The sequence below is a fragment of the Mauremys mutica genome, chromosome 16, assembly GCF_020497125.1.
Source record: "Mauremys mutica isolate MM-2020 ecotype Southern chromosome 16, ASM2049712v1, whole genome shotgun sequence".
Classification (NCBI taxonomy): domain Eukaryota; kingdom Metazoa; phylum Chordata; order Testudines; family Geoemydidae; genus Mauremys; species Mauremys mutica.
In genome coordinates, this window is record NC_059087.1 from 17,870,934 (window position 1) to 17,888,077 (window position 17,144).

Here is a 17,144-nt window from a genome sequence, read left to right on the forward strand (position 1 = left end):
GCCCAGAATATTGATTGGGTTCCCAAGTCTTCCTTCTCCTAGTACTGTGGGGTATTGCTCCCAGTGCTATTAAACAGCCAGTGTGGCACACCCCACTGACGGGCAAGGTCACCCCTATCCACCACAGCTCACCTCCGAAAGGGTTGGGATCCTTCAGGTAGGGTTTGTGAAGTGCTTTGAGATCCTTGCATGAAACAGGCCATGGAAATGATCAGAAAGAAGCCATTGCCACCAGAGGACTCCAGCTCCCCAAGGTAGGTTAGAACCTGACAAATGCCAGTACTAGAAATCATGGATGTACAGATAACTCCAGACACTGTGCATTATTCCAGCAGTTACAAAACAGAATCGCTCCTTTTGGGTTAAAATCCATTAGCCTGCCAGCATCAGCTCATTAAACATTTGTTGGGGAGGATACTACAAGCTTTTATCTCTAAGATCAGCTGTATTGGGAGCTTCTATACCCAAGCTGCTTCTCCCTTAAGCTTCTCAGGAGCTGTCTGACCTAGCTCACACGCTGCTTGTCCAGGACTCTGTTAAACAGGATTTATCCAATAGCAGAAGCCTGGTTGCTGTTAAATGAAGTGAACCACAGTAGCGGCGCATTAGGGGTGAAATTCACCCCTCTAGAGAACCAGCACAAGGCCATTCGCCTCTGCGCTGATAGATAGCGTAAGTGGTGCATAGAGACAGTACTGGCCCAATGCAGTAGGGTCAGTTTCACCCTAAAAGGATGACTTGCATACAATCACGTGCATACCCCATACAATAGCTGCTTCAATCTTAGCTCTGTATCCAGGACCCTATCTGCCACTGAACAACACTCAAAGTTCCTTCAACTCAGCCCAAGTTCAGCTACTGTGGTTGAGAACAATTTTCAGATGGATTATTTGCGGGGGTACAGGCGGGAGGGGAGGACACTGTAGCTTTTTATTTAATACATTTTTAACCAGAGATCTCAGTTAAGCTTTTAATAGATGGGTTCCTGGCCAAAGGCAGTTGCAAATTGATTGCAGCCGAAATGGCAAGTGAAGACAAATATAGTGCAGGCTGCCTACGGGGAGAATCCACAGAGGAAACTGCACAGGCTATTTCTGGTGCATTGTCTCTGCTGCTCACAGTATTTCAAATCTTGGTTTCTCCTTAAAACTATTTTTCTGTGAGACGTAGGGAAAGTCACTTCTCTGGAGAAGGCGTTAAGCATTCAGCTCTGCAGGGAATTCTAAGCCAAATGGTTGTGTCATTTGTTTAAGTCTCTGGGCCTGTTAGCTGCCTAAGGAACTAGGAGTTCGTTGGCAAGAGGTTTGGCTGGAGAGCCCTCCGAGGCAGCGTGATCCTGGGATCTGACCCAAAGTTGATATGGTTGGAAGGGAAACACTAAATAAAATTACCGCGTCTGTATATTTATCCAAAGCGACTCCGTTAGCCTGTGAGCACAAATAGCTTGGACTAGAATGTAAACTGTGTTAGTCAGTCTCTGATAGACACCACACAGGAAACATATTGAGCCAGATTCCTAGTCCACATGCACCTGGGGGAACATTGTTGATTTAAACAGTGTTACTCCAGAGTGGCACTACTATAAAGGAGACCAGACCCTGACACACTCTGTATTGAGGAAGTCTCTGAAGTGCATTAATTCAACAATATCCCACATTACCAACCATATGGAGCTACGGTAGCAGTGGACAGCCTGCGGTCATGCCATCCCCCAGAAGCAAAACTCTGTAGGCACAGCCATGAGGTCACTTTAAAGCCCCCCTTGCCCTGAAACTTAAGAAGTGGGGAAGACTTTGGAACATTGTGTAGGTTTGTGGTTGTTTCCAAACTCAATGGGACTCTCACAGCTGAAATATGAACAGATACTAAAATCTCTTCTGCATTTTTAACATTTGATATCTACACTTGTGGAATTCATAACAGAGTTTCACTGTGATTGCTAAAAAGATTGTGGTCTTTGAGTACCTTCAAATGCTCAATTGACTATGCTCAATCTCAAGTTGCCTCTAGCCACCCTCCTTTGCTCTTAGAACTTGTGACCCATGGTGCCCAGGGCAGCCCTCACTGGAAATGCCAAGGTCAGGGCAGGCTGCAAAAGGGAGAGTAGTTACCCCCAAGACTGCTGGGTAACAGTGAAGTTAACTCCCCAACCAGCCACAAACTGCTTCTGAATCCCCACACTGGTTATCAAGAAGCAAGAAAAGAAACCAGCCAGCCCCCTTTATTGCATTCCAGATTCCTGGCTCCCAGGGCCAGTACAGTGAGAAGCAGGGTGACCAGATGTCCCAGTTTTATAGGGACAGTCCCAATTTTGGGGGCTTTTTCTTATAGAGGCACCTATTACCCCACCACCACCTGTCCTAATTTTTCACCCTTGTTATCTGGTCACCCTAGTGAGAAGTTACGTAATAAACTCTGCTCACATATACAAAATGTTCTTCTGACCCCAAAGGGTCAGCCACACCACCAGGTCAGCATAGGCTTGGATCTTATCCAAAATCCCACGCTGCCAGCCAAGCCTTTAGTGTCTAAGGCCTTGTCTACACTGCCACTTTACAGCACTGAAACTTGCATCACTCAGGGGTCTGGAAAAAACCACACCTCTGAGCGATGCAAGTTTCAGCACTGTAAAGTGGCAGTGTAGACAGTGCTGGTAGCTACTCCCCTCGTGGGGGTGGGTTTTTTACAGTGCGGGGAGAGCTCTCCCCCAGCGCTGGTGCTGTGACTACACAGTTAAAGCAGCGCTTTAACGTTGGTAGTGAAGCCATACTTGCTGAGGGTGCAGGCCACGCCATCCTCCAGATCATTAATGACTTCCAGCCATCGGAGCACGTTAGACCTTTCTCCTCTACACTGAACAACCCATTAGTCACTATTTGTTCCCCGTGTAGGTAATTATAGCCTGTGATCCAGTCACCCCTTAACTTTCTCTTTGTTTAGCTAAATAGATTGAGCTTCTTTGAATCTAAGGCAGGTTTTCTAACTCTTTAATCATTCTCGTCACTCTTCACTGAACCGTCTCCAATTTATCAACAGCCTTCTTGCATTGTGGGCACCAGCACTAGACACCGTATTCCAGCAGCGGTCACACCAGGACCAGATATGGAGGTAAAATAACCTCTCTACTCCTATTCAAGAGTCCCCTGTTTAATTATCCCAGGATCCTCTTAGTCCTTTTGGCCCCAATGTCACACGAGCTGCTCATGTTCAGCCATTTATTCACCACAACCCCCAAGTTTAAAAAAAAAAAAGGAGGCTAGCTGAATGGGACAGTATGTTTGTACAGCACCTAGCACACTGTGGCCCAGGCCCATAGCTAGGATTCCCAGGCACTACGGTAATATAATAGGCTGATCGGGAGCTAGGTGAATATTCATGTGCTATCAACTAAGAAGCGAATGCTTTTTAAAATGGTGAAGTCTGCCTCGTAAGCTGGGACTGGGCAGAGGTTCCATGGGAGATTGTCACACATGCTAGACAAGCTGTGCCCAACCCCGGCTTCACAGGCTGTCAGAGAAGCAGGAGGCAGTAGAACGCTGAGCTGATTCATGCAGCGTCTGGCTCTCTCCAGCTCCCTACCCGCTTCAGCTGCGTTAAGCAAGGTGCGTTCATGCAGGACAGCCCCACAAGAAGAACGTCTGTGTGTGTCAGTAAGTAACTGTGTCATGTTTAAATAACACAGCTCCTAGTGACGCTGGCTGCCCCCTAGAAGGAAGTAAAGCAAGTGTGAGAGGGAAGGAACTAGGTCAGAAAAACACACGGCAAAATGTGACAGGACTCTGAGGATACTCTTAAGGTAGCAAGAACATTTCCTTGGCTGGAGTTTGATTTACCAACAGTCTCTGCAGCTTCATTTCTAGAAAAGAAAAAGCCCCATGCAATGTGCAGGCCTGCTCTTTTTAGATGTCCCAGGCTATGGCTACATTAGCGCTTTGGAGCGTGCATATGCTTACGTCCTGGGGACAGGGGGCCACAGCTCAACTTTGCTTGGCATAGGTTAAAAATTCAGCCCCGAAATACTTCATGCAACATGCACATGGTTGGACCCCACTGTACTTTCAGAGGCGGCAAGCAGGGCAGTATCTGAGGTGCAGTGGGTTTCTCTTGGGGATTCCAGGCCAAAACTGGTTCGGCCACTGTGCGGCAAACAGCGGCTGGAGAAGAAATTATGTTGATTTGAAAACTCGTATGAGATGCGGTCATGGAATAAATGTTAATGGAAATTGAACGAGGGGGCATGTTATGGGACAAAGACCAAAAAGGACATGGGTTGCTCTGTGCATGGAGGCAGAGGGTTGGAGTCCTAGACAGAAGCTACACCCAGACAGCTCGTTCAGAACTGGGGCGGGCTGGGGGTGGGGGGGTTGAATTTGAACGATCTGCAGTTGGCTCCTAGAGTGAGGGGCAGAAAGTTTGTGGGTTGCGTCCCGTGAGGAGAGGAAGCACTGCTGAGCTCTTAGGAGCAGAGGCTGCCCCGATTAGGGGTAAGAAGGAGGCAGGTTACTGAGTACGAGTGTTTGGTTTGTGACATGTTTCCTTGGGTTCAATGGGGGGTTTAGTGTTTTGTCCAATCCAGGGGCTGGAGTGGGCATGATTGGGGGTTTGAAGAGATCTGCAAGGCCCCAGAAGGGACGGGTTGTGACATATCCTCTAGCTCAGTGGTGCTCAACCTGCAGCCCCTGGGCCACTTGCAGGCCAATCAGCACACAGCTGCGGCCCATGTGACACCCTCAGGGCTATACACGTAGTATTGGATGCAGCCCACAACGGTAAATAGGTTGAAATCCACTGCGGTGGAGCTGCGAGATGTAGCCACTACTGTGTGGAGCTGCTTTAAACAATCAGCCTCGGACGCTTACTGCAATTGTTCCAAAGCAGTCAGGCTGGGGAGGAGCTTTTATTTAAATGACCTGGGACCAAGCAGTTCTTGGCAGCTGGCCCGTGTTAGAGAACCCTGGTCTGGAGCGTCTACACTTTGTTTTAACCCTCGGTTAAGACGCTTCTAACCCAGGCTCGAACCTAGGGCTCTGGCATCCACACTGTAGCGCACAGCCCTGAGTCAAAGTAAGCAGATCCCAGAGTGCCTAGTGCCCCCTCCCGAAATGTGGCTGCTCTGGCCCTAGGACCATGGTGCAGTGTGGGAAAAAACTTAACTGCCTGCCTTGCATGTTACCAGGAGGCAGCCTGCTTTGCAGACGGCTTGATCAATTCACTCTCCATTGCAAACCCAGGAGGCTCTCTGACAGCCTGCTTGCAGATTGATGCTCAGAAGATAATGCTGACCTGAGCTACTGCCGTTTGCCAAGGTGGGGAGGGGCTTCCATTTTCAATGGAGCGGGTTGCAGATTGTTGGGTTAGAGAGGACTAAGGAAGCTGTCCCATGGGCTTGTGGGATACTTCCAGCTGACTCCTGGGACCCAAGTCAAGCAAGGCCGGGTCTACACTGCAAAGCAATAGGGCTCGGACCCTGGGTGCCGAGCTTGGGCACTCCAGCCCTGCAGGGTCCTGAGTCTGAGCCTTGGGTTAGCACAATTGCAATGTAGCTGCCTGGGCGGAGGGGCGGGGTTAGCTTGAGCACAGTCTTATGTTACAGTGTAGACATATCCTCAGTTTGATCCCAAACAGGGGTTGCAAATGTGTCCTTAGAGAGGTGGGTGTGGGGCAGGAAACACGAATTACACAGCTGAGAAAGACTTGGTACGTTCCAGTTTTGGGAGGCGAAGGGGTCAGAGACTCCTCATCATTGTAGTTTGCACTACCTGAAATCAGGATGAGGGGGACAGGTCAGCTGGGCTCCCATTGATAAGGGAGCCAGGCTGGGCTTCATACAGAGGCTGAGTAGCTGTGGTCTGTGCTACGCTGACTAACTCATTAGGGAAACAAGGACGAGAGTAGAAAAGCCACGGAAAGGCTACAACCAGGTCGGTTTCTCCTGCACTTTAGCAGCAGAGCGGAAAGCAGATTTTCCCGTCTGTACACAATCTACCATACCCATCACTGCAGGTATCAGCAGTTTAGTGAGCCAGTGTAAATCCAGCCCTAACACCTCATCCTCTACTGCCTGACACCCATTGGAGTCATTTTCACTTGTGCAAGGCGAATGGAAAATGTTACCTTTTTGATTTGGTAACATTGTTCGCAAACATACGTCACCCTGGAGTCTCTGACAAGGAGAATGGGGTTTATAGCAACACTATGGGTATGTCTACATTGCAATGAGAGTGCAGCATGTGTAGCCATACCCGAGTGACAGACATGCCAAACCCACGGAAAAAACCGCAGAAATTGGGCTTGGTTTTGGCTTAACTGGCTTGAGTTGCTTGTTGGCTAGTTTTTGGCTTGTAGTGTCTTTTTTTTTGATTGGCTCCCGGCAAGCAGGGGCAAGGAGGCGGGGGCGGGAGAAGAGAGTCGGGGTGCACAGCGGGCCCACCACAGTCCCAGACTGCACGCCAGGAGGGGCGGGGATTTAGTCACACAGTGTTGGGGTTCTTAGGGATTGGCTTGTTTGGAAATGAGGTGAGCTTGATTTCTGGCTTATTCTGAAAGTCGGGTGCTTATTTACCGCGTGAACGTTGGCAACTGTGCTGAGCGAGCGTTGATGGAATTAGCACCAAGGGCAATCACAGTCCAGGCCTGGGAGCCCGGATAGCAGCACAGGCCCAGCTGCTTGAGTGCATACAGAGGGTGCTGCTGCTGTGATTTCACTGCTGCTAGCTGGGACCTGGCTACACACGGTTTAGTCACACATCTGAGCGCAGCTCAGACATGCCCTATGGCAAAGAGATAGGCCTTTTGTTTTCTCCTGAATGCACTACAGCCTGCAGTCTCTGTTAGGCCTGGGGGCTAACCACAGGTTGCGCCTGCCTCCAGCTCCTGCTTGCCTGAGAGAGCTCTGTCATTCCCGAGGGCTGCAGCTATTGCAGACAACGTAGGTACCAGGGGAGAGGTGGGTCTGATACAATTAATTGCTCGGATTTTTAGTGGCACCAGCCCTATGCTGGCTAAAGGGCTTACAGGCACTCCTCCCTGTCTCCTGCTCTGCTGGGCTTCCTGGTCATCTGCATTCGTGGAGCTTAATCTGCATTTTTCTGGGCTTTTATGGCCACCTTTGTCAGGGAGAGTGAGGCCTGAATGACAATCAGAGCCAAGCAGAGGCTCAAGGAAAAAGTTAATTAACTTTACTGGCTCTGGTTGTTGAAGAGGGAACATTTCTGCAGTGAAGGGAGCTGGAGGGTCACATTTTAAGGCACATTGCATGCTTATTCACTAAGAATGACCAGGGGTTTTAGAAGCCATTGGGCCCTAGTGGAGGTTGGCAGACACAGAGCATTAGTCAAGATCCAGACAGCACCACACAACAGTATGAAAGAGGCAATTGATTTAAAACCTTAATACATGGGGAGTCCAACTTTCCCTGCTTCGTGTGGCTCCTTCTCTGCCTTCGGTTCAGTTCATTTTTCCAACTCGCTTTTATTCTTCACCCTTTGCCCTGTTCCTTGCTAGCTGTTGCCAACTTGTGGCTGACCTTGAGGCATTCAGCACAGACTAATATCCAAGTTCCTAGTGGATGGTGCTGCCAGGTATGGGGGTTGGGAGGTGGGGTGGTTGGATGTTTATTTCAACCAGTCCCTGCTTACAGAAGAATGGAATTATTTTACGTTTCTGTTGGAACCCCCATGAAGTGCCCCCAGAAGGAGGGATTACACTGGATTGACGACATCACAAACATTGATAGCCCCAGCAAGTCATCTTAGACCTTGGCTTCTTTTCCCAGTCCTGCCATGGGGGACTTTCCCTCTCCAAGCCACAGTCACATGAGAGCAGTGACCAAGATGGTACGTCCAGAGTCTTCGCGGCAAAATCCAGCCCCAGAAGTTGCTGGAGTGAGAAGCCCAAGCTGCTTCTGCCTGGAGAAGAAAAGGAAAACTTGGGCTCTGAGCCGATTTGCTTCTGCAACGAGAGCACAGCGGGCATTTCTGCACCACCTCTCTGCTCAGAGATGCTCTGCACCACAGTAGAAGAGTTCCTGAGTTCAGAGTGACAAGGGCCAGTCCCCATACACAGCCTGCAAAGATCTGTATTGCACTCTCAAGCAAACAGCAAAACAGTCAGCTTTTCTCATGCACATGGCACACAGCCTCTCTCTTGCTGGGTTCTTTAACCCCGTATCAATAGCGATGCCTTTGCAGAAGCTTGAGAACAGCTTTCTTTTCCCTTTCAAGTTTGTCCTTTTCTGAGCGGCAGACACAGGTTTGCTTCTCAGCCTCGAGGTTCCCATGCCCTAAAATCTAAGATGGCTCCTTAGTTTTCTTGCCTGTTTTGTGCACCACCAGCCTCTCCCTTAAAGGTGGACATTTGGGACAGGGCAGTTCTCACTGCTGATTCCTTCAGGGAAGTCACTCATGGTTCATCAGTACAAATTTGGTGAGCCTCAGGATATGCTGCAAGACATCTATGTTCAGCCAGGACTTGGTTGGAGTGGCACCGCTGTGCCACTTTCCACAGGGCCTTTCCATTCATTTAGGGCCAGAGCCAGCATCCATTGAAGCCGATGGAAAAGCTCCCATTGATGTCACTGGGCACTGGATCAGGCTTTAATTGTGTAGGCCAATATTCTGTAACGCCTATGTGCAGGGGGCTTTGAGGAGTGGAGGTGGTGTATGCTACGTAGGCAAATCCCTGTGCTATCCTGAACCTCAATCAACTTACTGCAGCCTGTCTCTCCCCGCCCTTCCCTAATAGTGACTGAAATACAAGAGATGGTCTTGAAACGGCCGTGACTGCCTTTGCAGGGTGGTGTCGGATACTGCCTTAAGGGGCCCAATTATCATTTTAAATAGCAAATCTGGTCACTTTTCTTTAATGCTGTCCCAGAGGAGGGTGTTGGCAGCTGGGAGCAGCGGTCAGGTTGGGAGCGCTTGTCATTGCAATGGGGTGTGACACTATTCAAGCCCCCCCACCCCCATCCTGTCTTCTGGCTCTTCACATCGGTTATGACTTGCTCCCTGCCTTTAGCGACTATGGGATCCAGCTCTCGCTCTGCTTCACCCAGACTTCATGCCTCCCTAATGAGCTGCTGGATGTAACACAGTCGGGGATACTCCGTGTCCCAAAGCACAATGTCTGGAAACTGGTTCACTTGCACTGACCTGAGCTGCCAGCTGAGCTACGGGGCTGGAACGCATTAACGTGGAAGGATAACGGCGTGAGCATCATCTGCGATCCAAGCTGTGGTGGCAGCACAGGTTCCAAGCGCTGTGGAAACGCTTTGCTATGGAATAGCCCCAGGGGCCATTTCTGCAAGCCGCTGCCATTGCTACATGAAGGCAGACGGAGATCGTTGCTATGAAAATTATTGTGCTCGGGCGATTGCCCATGATCACCACAAATTAAGGGCACAGCCCTTCCCCACCAGACGCGGCTCGTGCTCCCTGACACGGCGGGAGGAGCCTAGCAAATGCCACACGCACACATTAAAGAGGAGAAAGGCCCATTTCAGATTAATCCTAACAACCCAATGCACAAAGCCGCAGTGGCTGGGCTACAAGGACTCTTTGTTTAGGGACATTGCTTGTCTATGACACCATTGGCTGAAATTCAGGCATTCAGCAGGGAATCTGCTTTCAGCTGCTCTAGCCAGCTGGCTAATTCTAGGGTATATTTCTGATTGACAGCTTGGCAGGAGATTGGCAAGGGACCAGGACGACACTTGTTAAAGCATAGCAGAGTAAAATTGATGGTTGAGGTGACGGGAGTCATCCCTGCTTTATTATTACTGGCAACCTTTATTTACATTTTTTAAAAAGGACCCTGGAAAATGATGTATTTGATCCTCATCTAGTAGATCTTCCAGAAATAAATCATTCTTTTAGAAACCTCGGCAAGAAGGGAAAATCTGCTGGAAGCCGCTCGAGTTTGTATTGGCGTTAGCCAGCCAAAGACAGATTACAGAATATCCCAAAGTATGAAGAGAAGAATGAATCACTGCAGGGAATCACTTCATGTACAGAAGCAAAGCCGAGGGGCTGTATTAAATATGCTAATAAGATTATAGGCTACAGTAGTTTATAGCATTCGTGTCATTCTCTAGCTTTCATCTGAAGCGACTACAAAGGAAATAACTTGGTCTCTCCCAATGCATCTCTTCTATTTGAGGATCTAGGAAAAGGGGAACTGCCCCACCCAGTCCAAAAAGGGGAGGAAATCAGAGCTGAAAGCAGGGAAGAGGCTAGAATTTAAGGGTAATAAGAGAGATGCTTTGTAAGGAGAAGCATGAAGCAGTCAACTCAATGCAAGAAGTTAAATGGTAGGAATGCCTGTAAGTAATTCTGCAGGGAGGGGAGGTGACAAGACCTGGCCAGCCCTGCAGCCAACATGTAAGGACACAAGATGAATGTCTGCAATGATGAATGTTGGCAAAGTCTGCAGAGGTTTCTTCTATGCACTTCAATCCACACACCCCCTCGCCTCCACACACAAAATCTGCGGTGTTTCTACTCTATTTACATCCCAGAATTCTACAGGAAATGTCATTCAGAGGAGCAGAGATCCCCGGGTTGCTTCCAAGCATGTCTAATCCATGGAGAGCCTCTGTGTTTAAAACATGTTACAAAGATGGTCACCTCATGGGTGTGGATCTTTCAGGAGTTGCGCCCTCATTTATCCCAGGATGACCTCACCTCATCACCACGTGCCCTAGATTACTGCATTTTCCCTCAATGTGAGTTTTCAGCAGGGCTTTTCCATCCCTTGCAGCTTGATCAGAACAGCCCATGCACTCACTTCGTGGTGTGACTGATCACACTATGCTCACCCTGCCATTTTCACCCTGGCTGTCTATACAGTGGGGGGTTGTCTTTGAGAGGCCACTGTTTTTGAAGCCCACAAGGGTGCAGGCACTGAGTATATCCAAGACCTCAGCCTGATGACTATCTCTGCTCAGCTTGCCTTTTAAGGGTTTCAGTATTGCATTTTAATTTGATATGCAATCTATGCCTTTGCCATGGTGGGCCTTGGCATGTGGCACTTGCTAACCCTCCTGGCATCCATCTCAGTCCATTGCTCCTCAAGGTAATGAAGGCTTGAGAAGGTAGAAACACCTTCTCCGAGTTTAGAATGCCTTTGGAGGACTCAGTTTCTAGAAGTTAGAACAGGTTGAAACTTGGAGGACTGAATCCTGGGCTGGTGCAGGTTTTTATCCCTCTCAAAATTCTAAGAGGAGGATAAAAGTTATTTGGAGACAGGCATCTCTCTCTCATCTAATCAGAATTATAATGGCACATAAAGAATGATTCATAATTCGCCTGCCTTTAAAAAACATTCACTGGGGGGAGGTTTAAAATACATCTTTACATTCTAGAGCGAGAGATTGCCTGTGGTTTGCTTTAGCAGCTCTGTGACATAAAAACAGTGAGATGAGCCTAGACCTCAGGATTTATACAGCTGCATGTGTTTTTCTAAAGGATGAATATTCACAGGAGTCGAGCAAGAGTAGTGGGAGTGCAGCGCCTGCTTGCTCTGTCCGTGAGTCTGAACTGCACTAGGCACTGGGCTGACTTTGCTTGCTCATCTCGACTTTGACATGCATTCAGCTTCCATTAAAATCAAGTCTTTATAGTGCAACGAGGCCTTGGGGAAGAAAATAAAATAAAACCCAACCAGCTGCCATGTATTGCTATAATAGCTTCAAAGAGGATATCCAGGATATTTCCTCAGTGGCTGCACAGATGCATTTCCAGCGAGACCAAGGAACAGGAAGTTAATTGTATTGTAGGATCCTCAGCTCTGAAGTCTGATGCCAGTACTCTGCATAGCACTATAGACATCTGCACCATACATGCTTCTGCTCCCTTGGTGCAGGGCTTTTTAAACATAGGTGAGGGCAGTACTGAGCATTCCAGACTAAGAATGGCAGTCGCCAAAGGAACATGCATTTCTAGCCTACTGTAGACACAATTATTATTTCAGGGCACTTGAAATGCTGTGCGCATTTCCAGCACTCAGACACGAAGCTAATGAGTTCTACAACCCCTTCCAGGCTGTCCCCAGCTTAACAAAACGGAGAAGAATTGGAAGTGTAGTAAAGTGATTAAATTCCAGCTGAATCTCCAACTCTGGGAAACCCAGCAGGGCCATCGGGGCCAGATTGGAAACTCCACACAGCACGAGAGGGAAGTTTGAAACCCTTTGAACCAACAGCCTACATCTGCCATCACCACACTTCAGATAAATAATTCAATTATGAGCATATTTCATGTCAAACAAGAGCCAAGCTTATTTTTCACCAATACCAGCTACATACTAGAAACCAAAGCTGGTTCCATGCCTGCCATTAGTCTAGGAAGAGCTTAAGGACATTGATACATAAAGATTCTCTCACTCATCACCACGCTACCAGGAGGTTACGATATGCACTCCAGTGCAAAGTTTTGCACTATTACGTGCCCCTTGCACTAACTAGTGAAAGGAAGGAAGGTAGAGTGGGTAGGGCACTAACCTAGGATCTTTGAGGCCTGGGTTCAAGGTCCTGCTCTGTCCCAGCTGTCTTGGGCAAGTCTTCATCTCTCCATGCCTCAGCTCCCCATCGGCACAATGAGGGTACTAGGGCTGCCCAATCTCACAGCGGGGTTCTGAGGCGAAATACAGCAAAGATTGTGAGGGGCTTGGACACCACAGTACTGGAGGCCTAGCTAAGACAGGCAGGCAGCTAACCCGAAGCTGTAAGGAAAAGGAAGGGGTGGGGGAGTAGCTTATCTTAAGAAAACCCTACATTTAACATCTGATTCTCAGAGTTGAGCCTTGACATCTCTGCATTCTTGTCACTCCCTTTCAGCTGCCCCGGGGGACGCCTTTGCCTGCTTTGGCCTTCACGCCCCCTTCCCTGTAGAAAAGTCACACTGGAAACAGACTGGAGTTTTGGTTGAAGGCCCAGCTCTCATTAACAACAGCGACAAAAACTTGTCCCTTCCACCCAGAGAAGTCGGACCAGTACATGATATTACTTCACCCGCCTTGTCTCTTGTATCTTTGGACCAACACAGCTGCAGCCCCACAGCAAACAATTACACTGACAGACATGCCGGCCAAATTCACTCGCAACCATCAGTGCAGCCTCACTCAAGGCTTCAAAGAGAAATGAATCAAATGCACGCGGGCGGGGGAATCATTCCCTCCTCAACCCAAGGACTGTGCTCTGTGCACAGCACCGGAGTCACTAGGGTGCTTCAAGACAAGAGCCACTTCTTCCCGCAGCATCCTTTCCCTCACCCCTCCACTCCTTTCATTCTTTCCTGTTCTAGCAGCACCATTTAAAACGACAGTGCCTGGACCTGGGGGGACCTTTCCCTGCGCTCTGCCTTTGGACAGGCTTTTGTTATTAAGCTGGTTACTCCATTTCCCTTCTCTACAGGAGACAAAGATTAATCGGAAAATGTTGCAGCTCCTTGGCTCCGTCCCCTGGAAGAGAGGTAAGAATCCAGTGGAGGGGCAGAACTCCGATTAACCTCCGTGAACCCATCACTTCACTCTCTGGAGACAGGCCAGGAGCACAGCAAACACAATTTCCTATCTCTGTTGTGAGCTGTCACGGAGGCTCTGATTGATTCCTGAGAGAAAAAGGAGGGAGAGAGAGAGAAAATGGGAAATCAAAGGGGTTTCATGAAGTCAGACCTGGAGAGCAGTATTCCAGCAGCTCTTTCAGGTCAGGCTAGGCCAGGAATTAACATGCAGTTCTTTCAGAGACTTCACTTACTCTTCCCAGTCACAAGGGGAGTTTGCTTCCCATTTCTTCAGCTACTTTTCTAGTTATTTAAATTAACCGAATGAAAGATTTTTCCTCCCATGCTCTTAGCCTGAGCTTTAAACAGCCTAAGAGCAGAGGCCAGGCATCTGATGAGGCCTGGTTTTCAGGGCGGCTGAGCATTCAGAGCTCCCCTTGACTTCAGCTGGAGTTATGGGTGCTCAGGGCCTCTGAGAGCGAAGCCCAAGGTTCACAGTGAAAAAATTGACAAATCACTAGGTGGCTGCAGCACTGTGTCATTGCTGGGGGGAAATATTTTGAAGGAGGCTGTGTGTATGTTAGGGCTCATTACTAATAGTGCTGGGTAGGTGCAGGACAAGCTGCCTTCAGACAACCCTACCAGTGTAGCACAGTCTCCCACCCACACCATCCCGGCTATTATAAGTTCTTTGCCTTTGCCGGTGAGAGCATCAGCTATGCCACGCTGTTCAGGTCTCCAACACTACACACGTATTCTCCATCTGGAGATTATTTACCACCAAACCTACTTTAGTCTAAGGCCTGGTCTACACTGTGGGGTGGGGAGGGTGTCGATGTAAGAAACGCAACTTCAGCTACGGTATTCCCGTAGCTGAAGTCGACGTATCTTATTCCGACTTACCTCCCGTCCTCACGGCCTGGGATCAACGGCAGCGGCTCCCCCGTTGACTCTGCTACCACAGTTCGCTCTGGTGGAGTTCTGGAGTTGACGGGGAGCGTGTTTGGGGATCGATATATCGCATCTAGACAAGACATGATATATCGATCCCTGATAAATCGATCGCTACCCGCCGATACGGCGGGTAGTCTGGACGTACCCAAACGGACTAGACACAAACCTTCTTTGACAGGGTTACTAGCCTAGTGGAGTGGAGGGAGAAGAAGAAGTAGAGCTGATATATCTTGATTTTACTAAGGCTTTTGTCACAGTCCCACATGACATTCTCATAAACAAATTAGGGAAATGTGGCCTAGATTAAATTACTATAAAGTGGATGCAAAACTGGTTGAAAAAACATATACAGAGAGTAGTTATCAATGGTTCACTGTCAAGCTGGGAGGACGTATCGAGTGGGGTCTCTCAGGGGTCAGTCTTGGACCTGGAACTAGTCAATATTGTAATTAATGACTTGGATAATGAAGTGGAGCATGTGCTTATAAAATTTGCAGATGACACCAAGATGTTGCAAGAACTTTGGAGGACAGGATTAGAATTAAAAGTATACAGGCTCACAAAGTGAATGAGTCAAAGAGGAGATGCAGTTTCAGAAAAGGTGACTAGTTTAGGGTGTATTCACTGGAGTGTCATAAGCAAGCACAGGAGGCAATTGCCCCACTCTACTTGGCACTAGTGAGGCCAGAGCTGGAGCACTGTGTCCAGTTCTGGTCACCATGGGTTATGAAAGATGTGAACAAAGTGGAGAGAGTCCAGAGGAGAGCAACAAAAACGATAAAAGGTTAAACTGGGTATGTTTAGTCTTTAGAAGAGAAGACTGGGGGGACCTGAAAACAGTCTTCAGATATGTGAAGGGCTGTTATAAAAAGGGTGGTGATCAAGTGTTCTCCATGCCCACTGAAGGGAGGACAAGTAGTAATGGGCATAAATTGCAGCAAGGGAGATTGAGGTTGGACAACAGGAAACGCTTTCTGTCTATAAAACGACAGTTAAGCTCTGGAATAGGTTACCAAGGCAGGTTGGGGAATCCCTGACATTGGTGATTTTTAAGAACAGGTTGGACAAATACCAGTCAGGGATGGTCTAGGGGTACTTGGTCCTACCACAGTGGAGGGGGAAGTCCCTTCCAGCCTGCAAGTGCCATTTACACACACAGTGAGCATCGCTGAGCTTTCATAATTCTTCCAATTTAAAGAGTCAGGTAGAGCAATGGAAACATAAAGGGCATCCACCCCCACCCCCGCTCTCCCCCCACACACACACTCTGTTTGTCGAAGAACTTTATGCTGCCTCGGTGTAGTTTGGCTAGACCAGATGCAGATAAGCAGATTGCCTTAGAGAAGGCAGGGAGGGAGGGAGACAGTCACACAAACATTCGAGGTACCGTATGTTCTGTACAGGGACAAATGCACACATTGCCCAGGCCACAAGGGGCCAATAGCAGCCTGGGGTACATCACCTGCAGTTCCACCTCCAAAGCGCCGTGGGGAACTTTCCTGGGTCCTGCATGTGCCAGTCAAGGAATGGTGAGACTTAGATTTGCTGCCCAAAATTCTAGTCAGAGGCGAGGGGCATAACTGTTATTGCTGATATTATTGCACAGCACATCCGCACATAAACCAGTCTAGTTCTCACCAGAAATTCAGAGCTTTACTAGTTCTGTACACTGTGGCTACAAGGGTGGAAAGAAATGCAAAGCCAGCACCCACAAACTACGAGAGAGCCTGCAGTAACTCAGCCTGCATTTACGGGCTCCTCACACCCAAGTTACAGAGCCATCCACGGAGCGGCCTCCCAGGCTACACAGCCTTCAGTCCTCCAACCCTACCTGCTTATGTCTTCGTATGGGGCCTTGTATCAGACGGGGAGCCGTGTTAGTCTGGATCTGTAAAAGCAGCAGAGTCCTGTCGCACCTTATAGACTAACAGACGTTTTGGAGCAGGAGCTTTCGCGGGTGAATATCCGACGAAGTGGGTATTCACCCACGAAAGCTCGCACTCCAAAACGTCTGTTAGTCTATAAGGTGCCACTGGACTCTTTGCTGCTTTTATATGGGGCCTTCTTATTCCTCTCTGGCATCGCAGATGGCTGGACTGCTCTTCTCGCTGGACTTTTTAGTCAAATTGCTTCTATTTTCCAATCTTAAAGACGAGCATTACAAATAAAGTTGCAAACACTTTGCCCAGCTCAAGCCTTTCCTGAGCAGCAGTTATGGGTAAGCCAGTGTGTTCCTTGACCGGCCAAGTTTTAAAATCCAACCCAGGTCACTTAAGCACAGTTTTGCAGGGAATCAGCCTGAAGCTTACTTAGCTGGTAGGATTTCTCCTCCTCCTCCTCCAACAGAAGTGGCTGGAGTGCAGCTGAAAGGACAGAGGTGCTACCACTCCAGTTACATAAATGATTGCTTGAGTGAATGCACCTGCACTCAGGCCTCCTCACTCATATTGGACTGAATGGAGTTGCTCACAGGCATAAGGTTATTCATAAATAGGGTGACCAGACAGCAAATGTGAAAAATCAGGATGGGGGTGGGAGGGTAACAGGAGCCTATATAAGAAAAAGACCCAAAAATCGGGACTGTCCCTATAAAATCGGGACATCTGGTCACCCTACTCACAAGTATGGGCCTTTGGAGGATCTTTGAGGGTATTTAGGTGACTGACTACCTAAACACCTTTAAGGATCTAGCTA